Here is a 13,393-nt window from a genome sequence, read left to right on the forward strand (position 1 = left end):
CGGCCAGTCACAAGTGGTGTTCCCCAGGGCTTAGTTTTGGGGCCAGTTTTCTTTAATATCTTTATCAATGATCTGGACAAGGGGATTGAGTGCACCCTCAGTAAGTTTGCCGACGACACCAAGTTAGGAGGGAGGGTTGATCTGCTCAAGGGTAGGAAGGCTCTACAGAGGGATCTGGACAGGCTGGAGATCAATGGACCGAGGCTAATCGTATGAGGTTCAACCCAGGCCAAGTGCTGAGTCCTGCACTTGGATCACAACAACCCCATGCAAGGCTATAGGCTTGGGGAAGAGTGGCTGGAAAGCTGCCCGGCAGAAAAAGACCTGGGGGTGCTGGTTGACAGCCGGCTGAATATGAGCCAGCAGTGTGCCCAGGTGGCCAAGAAGGCCAACGGCATCCCGGTCTGTATCAGAAATGGTGTGGCCAACAGAAGCAGGAAAGTGATTGTTCCCCTGTACTGGGCACTGGTGAGGCCGCACCTTGAGTACTGTGTTCAGTTGTGGGCCCCTCACTACAACAAAGACATTGAGTTGCTGGACCGTGTCCAGAGAAGGGCAACAAAGCTGATGAGGGGCCTGGAGTACAAGTCTTATGAGGAGTGGCTGAGGGAGCTGGGGTTGTTTATCCTGGAGAAAAGGAGGCTGAGGAGAGACCTTATCGCTCTCTATAACTACCTGAAAGGAGGATGTAGCAAGGTGGGGTTCAGTCTCTTTTCCCAGGTAAAAAGCAATAGGACAAGAGGAAATGGCCTGAAGTTGCACCAGGGGAGGTTTAGATTGGATATTAGAAAAAATTTCTTTACTGGAAGGGTTGTCAGGCATTGGAACAGGCTGCCCAGGGAAGTGGTTGAGTCACCATCCCTGGAGGTGTTCAAAAAATGTATAGATGTAGCACTTCAGGACATGGTTTAGTGGGCGTGGTGGTGTTGGGTTGATGGTTGGACTTGATGATCTTAGAGGTCTTTTCCAAACTGAATGATATGATTTGATTTGATTTGATTTGATGTGATTTGAAAATGCAGGCAGGGCAGGCATGAAGACCTGGACTGTGGTGGGCTGCTCTGCAACTGAGCTTCTGAAGTGGATATATGTGATCTGGATCTACCATAAGCTGGGATGTAATACTGCAAGATGTTGTTTTTTAAAGTGGTGGTGTTTAACTCTCTTTCAAATGTGTTGTGGTTTAACCCCAGCCAGCAACTAAGAACCATGCAGCCACTCAGTCACTTCCCCCCACCCAGTGGGATGGGGGACAGGATCAGGAAGGAAAAGTAAAACTCATGGGTTGAGATAAGAACAGTTTAATAGAATGGAAAGGAATAAAATAATAATAATGATAATAATAAAATGACAATAATAATAGGATTAGAATATACAAAAAAAGTGATGCACAACGCAATTGCTCACCGCTCGCTGATCAGTGCCCAGTTAGCTCCCGAGCAGCAATCCCTCCCAGGCCAGCTCCCCCCAGTTTATATACTGGGCATGACGCCACATGGTATGGAATACCCCGTTGGCCAGTTTGCGTCAGCTGTCCTGGCTGTGTCCCTTCCCAACTTCTTGTGCCCCTCCAGCCTTCTTGCTGGCTGGGCATGAGAAGCTGAAAAATCCTTGACTTAGTATAAACACTACTTAGCAACAACTGAAAACATCAGTGTGTTATAAGCATTCTTCTCATACTGAACCCAAAACATAGCACTATACTAGCTACTAGAAAGAAAATTAACTCTATCCCAGCCGAAATGAGGACAAAATGCTGCAGAGGTGGAGTGCCACATTGAAGCTGCTGCTAGAAATCCCAGGACCCCCACACAAGCTTGCAATGCTGATGGTACTTCAGCAAGCATATTTTAGGACTGTAAACACTGTAAGTGTAATATTCCGTTTGTCATAATACGATGTGCCAGACTTCTCCGCAGTACATCTGCATCAATGTTAATCAATGATGACTGTGACCTTCACTAGGTCTGTGGAGTTAAAGTCTGTGAGAAGTTAAAGGCTCACAAAGCAATTGCAAATGAAAGATTTGTATAACTGTGAGGTAGCTCTTATTTCTTTTACTTCCCTTCTGGCTAGGAAGGTAGATGATTATAATTTTTAAATTTTATTTATTTAACTGAAAACACAGGGGCGGTGGGGGAGAAATGCACAAAGTTTAGCTTTTCCTTGTGAAAATAGAAAATGTGGAATATGCTGTGTCACTGGTAATAAAATGTTCCATTTGGCTTGGCCTTAATGTTCATAAATGTTTCATTTTAAGTACTCTAGGAAACACAAAGGAAGAAAAAAAAAAGCTTCTTCATTAACTTGCTGGGGCAGGAATAGAAGAGGGAAGGGACGGCGATTGTACTCACTCTTATCCAAATAGGCAGCCTGAGCAGAATTTTGTCATTGCAAGGCAAATTTCTAAAAAAGTACTATCCAGATCAGGTTATTTTATAATCATGTGTTTGCCAAATTTAAAGAGAAATAGGTATTCTCTTTAATGCACATATCACACAAGGATTCGGACTGTTTCCTAAAAAGACAACCTGTAGGAAAGCCAATGTCGCGGCTGTTACTGTGGCTGTTACTGCTACCTTGTCGAAAAAGTCACTTTGCTGGCTTATTCCAGGCACTTAAATAGCTCTTTTTTGGCTACTACCTTAGCAATATGATGATATTACTTGACGACCATTATTTCAAAGTAACCCAAATTAAAAATGTCTTTTGGTTCCTTATAAATCTTCTGCAACTTTTTCTGTCAGCTGACCCAGTGTTTATGACTCCCCGGCATTGCAGAAAAAAAATCTGTAGTTGTTATTACTTTCCACTCCCAATCTTAAGACACTTTTGTGTGTGTACCAGCACATCTTTTTCTCTTCTGATATAATTTTATATTCTTCTATTATTTTCTAATTCTGTTCTAAAAAGAGCAAGAATGGAATTATTATATCATGCAGTAATATCTTAAATAGATGTATTTTATGCTTTTGGTAATGAAGAATTTTGAAGCATAGAGTTTCCAAGAACTTGGCTTTTCAGATTCACTGAAAATAAAGAAAAGAAAAAGACTGTGTCAATTATGCACAGATCAGAAAATGCTACCTTGATAAAATCAGAATGTTTTGCAGAAATATATGAATTACAGTGAACTCTCTCCAAAAAAGTAACAGGTTTTTATGACTTGCCTGCTTTTTTGATGACTTCTTGCCTTGCCTTTTTTTGGAGTAGTGCTCTTTTTGGAACAGTGACCCTAAATACTTGGCTGTTGTTTTGTTGTTGGTGGTTTTGTGGGTTTTTGTGCTCCTTCTCCAAAATTAGGCTTTCAGGGTGTCATGATTTAACCCCAGCGAGCAGCTCAGCCCCACACAGCCACTCGCTCACTCCCCCCCGGTGGGATGGGGGAGAGAATTGGAAGAGTAAAAGTGAGAAAACTCCTGGGTTGAGATAAAGACAGTTTAATAGGGAAAGCAAAAGCTGCACACACAAGCAAAGCAAAACAAGGAATTCATTCCCCACTTCCCATGGACAGGCAGGTGTTCAGCCATCTCCAGGAAAGCAGGGCTCCATCACGCGTAATGGTGGCTTGGGAAGACAAACACCATCACTCCAAACGTCCCCCCTTTCCTTCTTCTTCCCCCAGTTTTATATGCTGAGCATGATGTCCTATGGTCTGGAATATTCCTTTGGTCAGTTGGGGTCAGCTGTACTGGCTGTGTCCCCACCAAACTTCTTGTGCCCCCCCCCCCCCCCCCCCAATTGCTGGTGGGGTGAGAGGCAGAAAAGTCCTTGACTCTTGTGTAAGCACTGCTTAGCAGTAATAAAAACATCCCTGTGTTATCAACACTGATTTCAGCACAAATCCAAACCATAGCCCCATACCAGCTACTGTGAAGAAAATCAACTCTCCCCCAGCCAAAACCAGCACCTTATCCACCCCTTATTCCATACCATTTACATCATGCTCAGGTCCCACACTACCCAACACATTCTTGTTACCCACCACCCCCCTTCCCATCCTTTGATAGAATACACAGATAAGATTCTCCTAGTCTATGGACCACCCCTGTAAAAAGTCTGTAAAATGTCCACAAATGTCCACAAAATGTCCACTGAATTCATTTAGTCCATGACTTTGGGCTCCATCTGTTATGGCGATCACTCAGGACAGGAGCGGTGGTGTGTTGCGTGGAGTTATTTGGCACCAAAGCCAGCTCAGGCCAGGTCACTGCCGCACTTGCACTGTTTCTTGTAAGGCTTGTTCTCCACTGGTTCGGGTGGTTCCTGCTATAGTAATTCCTATAACATGCAACTCAAATCCCAGGTTACAACAGTTTAAAGGTATTTCCATTACAATCTCCACCCCTGGTCCCTTTGGACCAGGTTATAGGCTTTAACATTGCAACAAACTCCTCCCCTTGCTCCTAGCCTGGCTAGCAACAAGGGGTTCCTCCTCTGTTGTGGGCTTATCCATGGCCACATGCTTTGAGGTGCTCCAGCATGACCACATGCACAGTCACTGAGGCTTCAAAGTGTACCACAGGGAAAATGTCTTTTTGCTAGAATACATCCTTCTCTCTGTGTAGAAAACAACTTCTCAGTGTGAATTGGTGCAATACTCTATTCTTAACATATGAACAGGTGTCAACAGCAGCTCAGAGTTATTTCAAATTAATCATTGCGACTAACATCTTTAAGATAACAAAAGCTGGTAAGGAAGAAGATGGTTTGGACTTTGAAATTCAGATTCAAATAACTATTTCTTGTGATACAGCTTGTCAGGTCCCACACTCCACAAGCCTGATTTCCGACAAGACCTTATTATTTAATTGTGGGTTTTTTGGCCTAAAGAGCAGGCAATGAAATCTGACCTCTTTTAAACAGGGAGTGACAGATGCTGAAACTCAGAGAAAACAAGCAAGGGGGAAATACACAATTTCAACTGCTTTCTTATCTGGTTAACAGTAAGAAAAGGAAGTTGTGCATAAATACTGGGAAAAGAGGAAAAAAGTCCGTTTTGAACAAAAGAAAGGAAAATAATCTCAGAGCTGCTGCTTCAGGAGAAGAGATTGGTCTCCTTTCTTCCTCCAGCTCCTTGCACATATCTTTTGAGATTCTCCTCCAAGAAACAGAGCTGAGGTGGGAATTCCTGATTAATGGCATTTCTTTGTCAGCCTCTGCAGCTCTGATGCACCTTCAGACATCAAGGGACACCAAAGTGTTGACCTCTTTATTCTTCAGGTTGCTTTTAGTTTCTTTACTCTTCTAATGCCACTTAAGTTTTTGTAATTAAGGACTAACCTACTTTTGTGTCATGTCTGCATGTCACTCCCCAGGGCAGGGTTCAATAGTGTCAGTCAAGGTCAGACACTTTTACTCTCACAGTAAGCAGAGGGAAGAAGTCATGGTCTAACCATCTCTTCACAGTAATTTTCTTGGTTTTCCCCTGGCTGTCCACTGAAAAACCTGAATATGTTTTTTCATGGTATCCCTCTACCTAATCCTTAGGACAGGTCTATCTAAGTTAGTAGCTTGTCCATACATCACCTCACCTGTAATCTCCATAAACAGACTCTTTAAAGCATGTAATCATACACATAAACAAAAACTTGAAACTTACCTTGCTTAAAAAGAGAAAGAAAAAAGGCAGAGGATTAACTTCAGACCTTGGTGCTAGAAGACCTCAGTCGCAGAAAGCCAGCCCTTCCCATGGAGCCCTATCCTTTGCATCATCCAAGACGTTAAGTTCTGTGATGAACATATGAAACCAAGAAATACTTAACAGGGCAGACTGGCTGTCTGCCTAACCCCGTACTCTGTCTCCAGCCGTGGCAGGAAGAGATGCTATTCAAGGAAAGCATGTGAGCTAAACCATAAGCGTGGTTTGCTGCCCTGGTTCTTTCCCTCCCTCTTCTTGTGGCACTGTAACTGGGCTCCCCACATGATGGTCCCAGATTTGTTCCAGTGGCTGGATGATGCAAGTGTCAGAGAACGTGACCCCAGCTATTATGGTGTAACAGGCTAACCATAAGCCTATCTTCTCAAATGGACTTCAAGGCTGCCTGGAAGTTTGCACCTGGAAACCATTTTAAAGGAGTGGTGCTGCCAGGTTAACTTTCTCCTGGAAACAGTTACGTAGTTAGGTACGTAAGTGCTACCAAATGGACATGCAATTATTTGACAGTTGTGTAAAACTTTATTTCTGATTACAGAATCACACGTGCCATCTTAAAATCATGCTGGGGTCCAATTGTTCTATTTTGCACTGATGGTAGTGTGTGAGAAAACAAGAAGTCACTTAAGTGAAGTGGTGGATATCTGTCTTTTAAAATTATTTTTGGACCACAAGGTATTGATTTTGCGTCTTAAGGATTTTTTTTTTCTCTTTTTATTGGAAGTTGAGTAAGAAACAGTGTTAGCTGGGATGAAGTCTGCATACAGTCCCCTCATGGTTACTGATGAGCAATCCAGGTAGACTATAGCTAATCAAAGTTCTCTGCAATAACAAATAGCGACTTGCAAGTAATTTTTTACTGAGAGAAACATTAAGAACATAGTATCTATCAAAACTGCATGGAAGAGTCTCGATGTAGTGAAGACAAGGCAATTATGCCAGAAACTGCCTCTACATGCTTTGTGGAGGTGTGAAGTAAAGTGTGCACCTACATTAGTGTCTTAGTTCAGACCAATAGTACACTTTTGAAGATCTCCCAATAGACCCAATTTCTCACCCTTGGGTTTGTGTTGCAGCCACTGGGTTCATTCCAAGTAAAATTGCACCCAAAGACGCACTGCAGGCATCCACCTAATGCACTCACGCTCCAACCTCTAACTGCCATTCAGGTCGTGGCACTAGATTAGAGCAGGACTAAAGTAAAACCTCTGCCTTCTCAAGTGTTGACTGCATTGCTCCATGTATCTGCTGCTATTGAGCTGCATTATAATCCATAGCTATTGCAGCTCCACTAAGAACTTCCACCTATGCTATATCATCTGGTCTGGCTGTATTTGAGCTCATCTTGAAGCAATACCACAAGGTGATAAATTATCATCACTCTGAAATTGAATAGGCTATTGGTAGAACTGCGTATGTGACTGTTATTCATGTAAATGTCTAATTTCTTAAATCCAAGCAAGTTTTGCTGTTGCTTGTTCCCTGGAAACAATTGTAATTCAATAAAAATGCCCCTTATATAAATTTTCCTTATTTCTGTCAACACTTTTGTTAAAAGCTCTGCTAACTATTTCAATCTGTCCCTAAGTTCTCAGAAGGACTATATGTATTCTTATGCCTATTTCTGTGTTTTGTTTTATGTAATCTTTCCACATTATTTTCATTTGTTTTAAAATCATAGAATCATTAAGGTTGGAAAAGACCCTGAAGATCACTGAGTACAACTGTAAACCTAACACTGCCAAGTCCACCACTAAACCATGTCCCTAAGCGCCACATCTATGCATCTTTTAAACACCTCCAGGGATGGTGACTCAATCACTTCCCTGGAAAGCTTGTTCCAGTGCTTGATAACCCTTTCAGTAAACTAATTTTCCCTAATATCCAATCTAAAGCTCCCCTGGCACAATTTGAGGCCATTTCCTCTCATCCTATCACTTGTTGCTTGGGAAAAGAGACTGAGCCCCACCTTGCTACAACCTCCTTTCAGGTAGTTGTAGAGAGCAATAAGGTCTCTCCTCAGCCTCCTTTTCTCCAGGCTAAACAACCCCGGTTCCCTCAGCCATTTCTCATAAGACTCGTTCTCTGGACCCTTCACCAGCTTCATTGTTCTTCTTTGGACAAGCTCAGGTACTTCAATGTCTTTCTTGTAGTGAGGGGCCCAAAACCGACCACAGCATTCAAGTTCGCAAGCAGTTGAAATTGTTGCCCATGAGAGTCAAAATGTCCTTGGTTATTTGTCTGCTGAACTTTTACATGAGAAAAACATGATTGAGTGATGCTGTTGCTCCAGACTGCTCGTTGTTTTCTATTCTACATTATGTCTACTCTGAAGAACACCACAACTACAGACTGAATGCTGGTCCAGTATTTGTGAAGGACCGTATCTCAAAATGCCAGACTCAGATTTTAAGAAGGTAAGATGCTTTTGCATAAGGATGGAAAGTGGTTTACAACACTTTCCCCCTCTTGAGAGCAAGCTGAGCTGCCATGTTGCCATAGGCAGAACTTTCTCTTCCTACTCACAGTCCTCCTGGCTGTACATGCAACCTTCTTGATCACAGGAACATGTGGGGAGCTCATGGTAAGGTGATTAGCTGCTGAGACTCTCCTGTCTCCTCTTCTTTCCTCTCACTGAAGTCCTTTCTGAAGTTTCTTTCCCTAAACAGGACTCTGCCTTTTATAAGGATAGCCCATGTCCTTTGCTCTTTCCTTCACGTTTTGCTGTACTGCTTATCATGCTGTATGTTTGTGCTCAGCTTTCTAAGATCCATCTTGTCCTGTATCAATTTTTTGTCCTCTGTCCCTCTCCATCTATCATGATTTATAGCCTCTCAGTTTACCCATTTAAAAACAAAATAAAAACCCCCTAACAAATATGGCCAGTCTTACGATTCTCCATTTCTAACTGCATTTGATTCTATTTTCACTATTGGCCATTTTAAACCTTTTTAGTATCTCACTGTTGGTTTTGTATGGTTCTAGTTTCTTAATCACTATTTTGGTACCATGCTGCATTCTTCTCTGAACACTGGCCATATTACATTGGCCCTACTGCTTTAATAATAATCTTTTACATAGATAATCTTTTGCCACTATATTGCAAAATGCTTTACAAAGAGAAGTCAGCACCATTACAAATGGGGAAAACAAGACAGAGAGTGGTGAACTGAGCTTTATGTGGCAACTAGTTTCCATGCAGTTACAGGTTTGAACTATGAGTCCCATGAACAGAAACTCTGTAAAAAAAAATGCAACTACTTAGTATGAATCTCAAAGTTGCCTGAATGTTTTGGTTTTCCTCTAGAAAACAAAGCAGTTTGCATGTTTAAAGTTAAGTCAGTTAACAATTCAGTCCCCTCTTGAATGCTTTGGTGGAACAGAATGTTGGCTTCAATCTGGTTACATGTGACAGAAAGGGCTGAGGAGAAAGACAGAAGACAAATAATTTTTATTCATTTTATCTTGGAACCCAGTGGGATTATGAGTTTTTGTTTTCAAGATGTGTGGTTGTTGTGCTGGATGACAGTGCAACAATGCTGCAGTTTGAACACAGATAGTAAAAAAAAAAGGTCAATATATCTAAAGAATGGCTACAATTGGCAGCTGTGCAATCTTTCTGCTGGGTAATTTCAAATTAAAAGAAATGAAAACTCTGCATGGCACAGTCCCCTATGTGCCAGTACAAAACTGAGTGAATCCATCAGTTTCTAGGAGGTCTTCAGCTCAAACACTCAGAATACAACAGGTACCAGGGTATGCACTTACTGCTGGGCTTCAGCTGAAAGTAAGCAGGACCAAAGAAATCATCTGGAATAAGGATAGAAATGTGGAATACTGCTGTAATTTTAGATATTTGTTCTTATTTCAACCACTTCCATTTTTTTTTTTTTTTTTAATCTTTGCTGTGTTGGGGGGGATTTGGTGTGTTTTGGGTTTTTTTTGTGTTTTTGTTTGTTTGTTTGTTTGTTTTGGTTTGGTTTTGTTGTCGTTGTTTGTTTGTTTTAATAGCTCAGGGAAATATTCTAATTTCTTTCTCTCTTTGCCTTGGGCAATGAGGAATACAGAGAAATGTAGTGAACTTTAATGCCTCCCTATAATCTCTTCAGTGCCTCCAGGGCTAGCAGTCAGAAATGCAATGGTAAAAACTTCATTAATTTAGAGGTATATAGGCATTTTCAGTAACAGTCTCCCTGACTGATTGCAGAGGCAGCTGATCAGAACTCTATATGCCAGTGACAGAACAGAAAAATCCATTTTAACTACAAATCAGGATACTAGTGGGGGCCCAGCTTCTATTAAAAAAAAAAAAAAAAAAAAAAAGAATTCCATTCTCATTGGGTTTGGACAAAAAAAAATATTAATACTGCATACAAATTGTGCCTATCAGAATATTTTTAAGAACTTGAGAATTTTTGTGATGTTTAGAGATAGAAGCTACTCACCTCAACTGAAAAGTAACTGCCTCTGTGATGAAATCACAAATCTCTCACTAGATGAGTTGTCTAGTAGCCTGAAGGTTCTTGCAGGAATCGTGGGCACCACAATTTCTTCCTCTTCTTGTTTTAACAAAAGGAACATAGCAGCTCCTTGCACCTATATCTTCTGAGTCTTTACAGTGTGGGTAAGTGGAACCAATTGGATCTTTCAAGTTGTAATATTTGATCAGTGCTAATTTAGACATTTCAATTCTACTGTGTAGAAACATGTGCTGCTGTTAGATGTATTTTCTTTGTACCTTCAGAAAGAGAAAGAAATTCATTGAGGAAATGAGATCATGACCAACTTGCTACAAAAGAAAGAGAAGGCTTCTGGAATAAATTTTCTGGGTAAGTATATACTTCCTTAATGTATGTGTTTAATAGAATTAGTATTACATGTTGAAAAAAAAAGGTACACATTCAGGAAGAGCTTATTTCCCAAATATGCTGAACAGGCTGTCAACCTACCTTATTTAAATAACAGATCTTTGTTTAAGAAAAATCTGCTGAATGAAAATAGATCATTTTTAATGGTGGAGAGGTGCAGAACAGAGCCTTGGTTTTAGTCACTACTTTCTTTGTCCTATTTGGCTGTTTCTAAACACCTGTTATTTACGTCAAGAGACCTTAGACCCAGTCTTACTTATTTCAACTGCTTTCAGTCTAATTTAATTGTGAAATATTGGTTGTGAAACTGATTCATTTATGCATTAATTCTACTTTTTGAGTATTTTGGAACCTTGTTAACTGCAAACTTAAAAGTAGCAAAAGCCATTCTGAAGGATGTGAAACAGGTGTTTCTGACTTTAACAGTTTTATTGAATCTTGGGCTATTTACTCTTCCTTTAGTGAGAACCAACACTTTTGAAATATTTAAAGTGCAAGGTTAGGGACATTTTGGTTACTGAGAGGACCTGAAAATATGCTCCCCTAAAAGCTGCAAAATCAAGAGGCAGAGTAGTCTAACTTAGGAGATTGCTATACAAGTTATTACTTTAAATCATATCTGATGTGCTTTGGACTCTGTGATACCTGATCACGTCTGTTCTGGCATTTCTTTTTATGCTCATGCTTGGTCATATAACTTCATGTTCCTTTTATACAAGCTTTCCTTCATCTTACTTGCTGAGTCTAAATTGACACACTTTCCATATTTAAGTCCTAATGTTTACTAAATACGTTAATGTCCTGGTTTCAACTGGGGTAGATTTAATTGTCTTCCTAGTAGCTGGTACAGTGCTATGTTTTGGGTTCAGTATGAGAAGAATGTTGATAACACACTGATGTTTTCAGTTATTGCTAAGTAACGTTTAGACTAAAGTCAAGTATTTTTCAGCTTGTCACGCTCAGCCAGCAAGAAGGCTGGAGGGGCACAAGAAGTTGGGAGGGGACACAGCCAGGACAGCTGATCCAAAGTGGCCAACAGGGTATTCCATACCTGTGGACACATACTTAGCTAACGGTCGCAAGAGCATTCCAGATGCCTTTAGAAGACCTTGAACAGAATAAACAAGAAGACAAAAAAAGAAAGATGCCAATTAGAAGAACACCGGTGTGCATTCCACGATAAAGGGAACTTGGCACAAAGAACCTCAGTTTGGCAGTTTATCTTGACCAATTAGACTGAGACAAGTTTCGCATGTTTTAGTTGGTATAACCAATTATGTCTATGCGTGTGTACAGAGTTGATATAACCAATCACATTTTATGCTTGTGCGTGTGTACAGTGACTTTGCAGAATATGTGATTATAAATATGTGTGTGTTTTAGCAATAAACGTTGTCTGCTTTCAACTTTACAGGCGTCCGTTTATGTCTACCTCTTGCACATACCATGTGATGTCACATCTAGTATATAAACTGGGGGGAGTGGGTGTAGGGGGATCGCTGCTTGGGGACTAAAAGGCTGTCAGTCAGCGGGTGGTGAACAATTGCACCGTGCATCATTTTGTATATTCCAATCCTTTTATTATCGCTGTTGTCATTTTATTAGTGTTATCATTATCATTATTAGTTTCTTCTTTTCTGTTTGTCGTGGTTTCAGTCCAGCCGGTAACAAAGCACCACAGAGCCACTCGCTCACTCTGCTCCCCCAGCCATGGTGGGAGAAGGAGAAAACATAAAGAAAGGCTCGTGGGTCGAGACAAGAACTGGGAGGGATCACTCACCACTTATGGTCATGGGCAAAAGACAGACTCAACTTGGGGAAGAAACAAAATCAATTGAATTTACTACCATTCAAAACAAAACAAGGATACTAGGAAGTAAACCCAAACCTTAGAACACCTTCCCCCCAACCCTCCCTCCTTCCTGGCTCAACTCCACTCCCACTTCTGTCTCCCTCCTCCCCCTCAGTAGTGCAGGGGGATGGGGAATGGGGGTCGGGGTTAGTTCGTCACACGTTGTCTCTGCCGCTCCTTCCTCCTCAGGGGGAGGACTCCTCACTTATCCCCTGCTCCAGTGTGGGGTCCCTCCCACAGGAAACAGTCCTTCACGAAATTCTCCAAAGTGAGTCCTTTCCATGGGCTGCGGTCCCTCACAAACTTCCCTGCCATGGGTCCTTTCAGTGGACTGATCGTCAGTCACACACTGCTCCAGTGCGGACTTTCCCATGGAGTCACAGCCATATTCAGGAGCCTCCGCTCCCCTGCTCCCCTCCATGGGCTGGGGGGGACAGCCTGCCGCCTCACCACGGGCTGCAGGGGCATCCCCTCCTCCGGCGCACCTCCTCCGCTCCTTCTTCACTGACCTCGGTATCTGCACAGGGGTTCCTCTCACATTCCAATCCCACTACTCACTCCCCCTCTTAAATATGTTCTCCCAGAGGCTCTATCACTGTCATTGATGGGGTTGGCCTGGGCCAGAGGCATGTCTGACTCGGAGCTGGTGAAGCTTCTAGCAGCTTCTCACAGGATCCACCCCTGTGGCCCCCTCTCCCGCTACCAAAAAAACCCCATGCCACACAAACCCATAACACCGTAACACTGTTCTATTAAACTGTTCTTATCTCAACCCACAAGTTTTACTTTTTTTCGATTCTCTCCCCCGTCCCACTGGGTGGAGGGAAGTGAGTGAGCGGCTGTGTGATGCTTAGTTGCTGGCTGGGGTTAAACCAGGACAGTTAATATTAGGATTGGAGCTACCTGAACCAGGAGAGCAGCTTCTAAGCAATCTCAGCCAAGACGAATCTTCAGACTCACTGCACAAGGGTGACATTGCAGCCAGGCGGGCAGCGATAGCTGCGCTGCACGTAGGGA

The sequence above is a fragment of the Accipiter gentilis genome, chromosome 14 (assembly GCF_929443795.1).
Source record: "Accipiter gentilis chromosome 14, bAccGen1.1, whole genome shotgun sequence".
Classification (NCBI taxonomy): Eukaryota; Metazoa; Chordata; class Aves; order Accipitriformes; family Accipitridae; genus Astur; species Astur gentilis.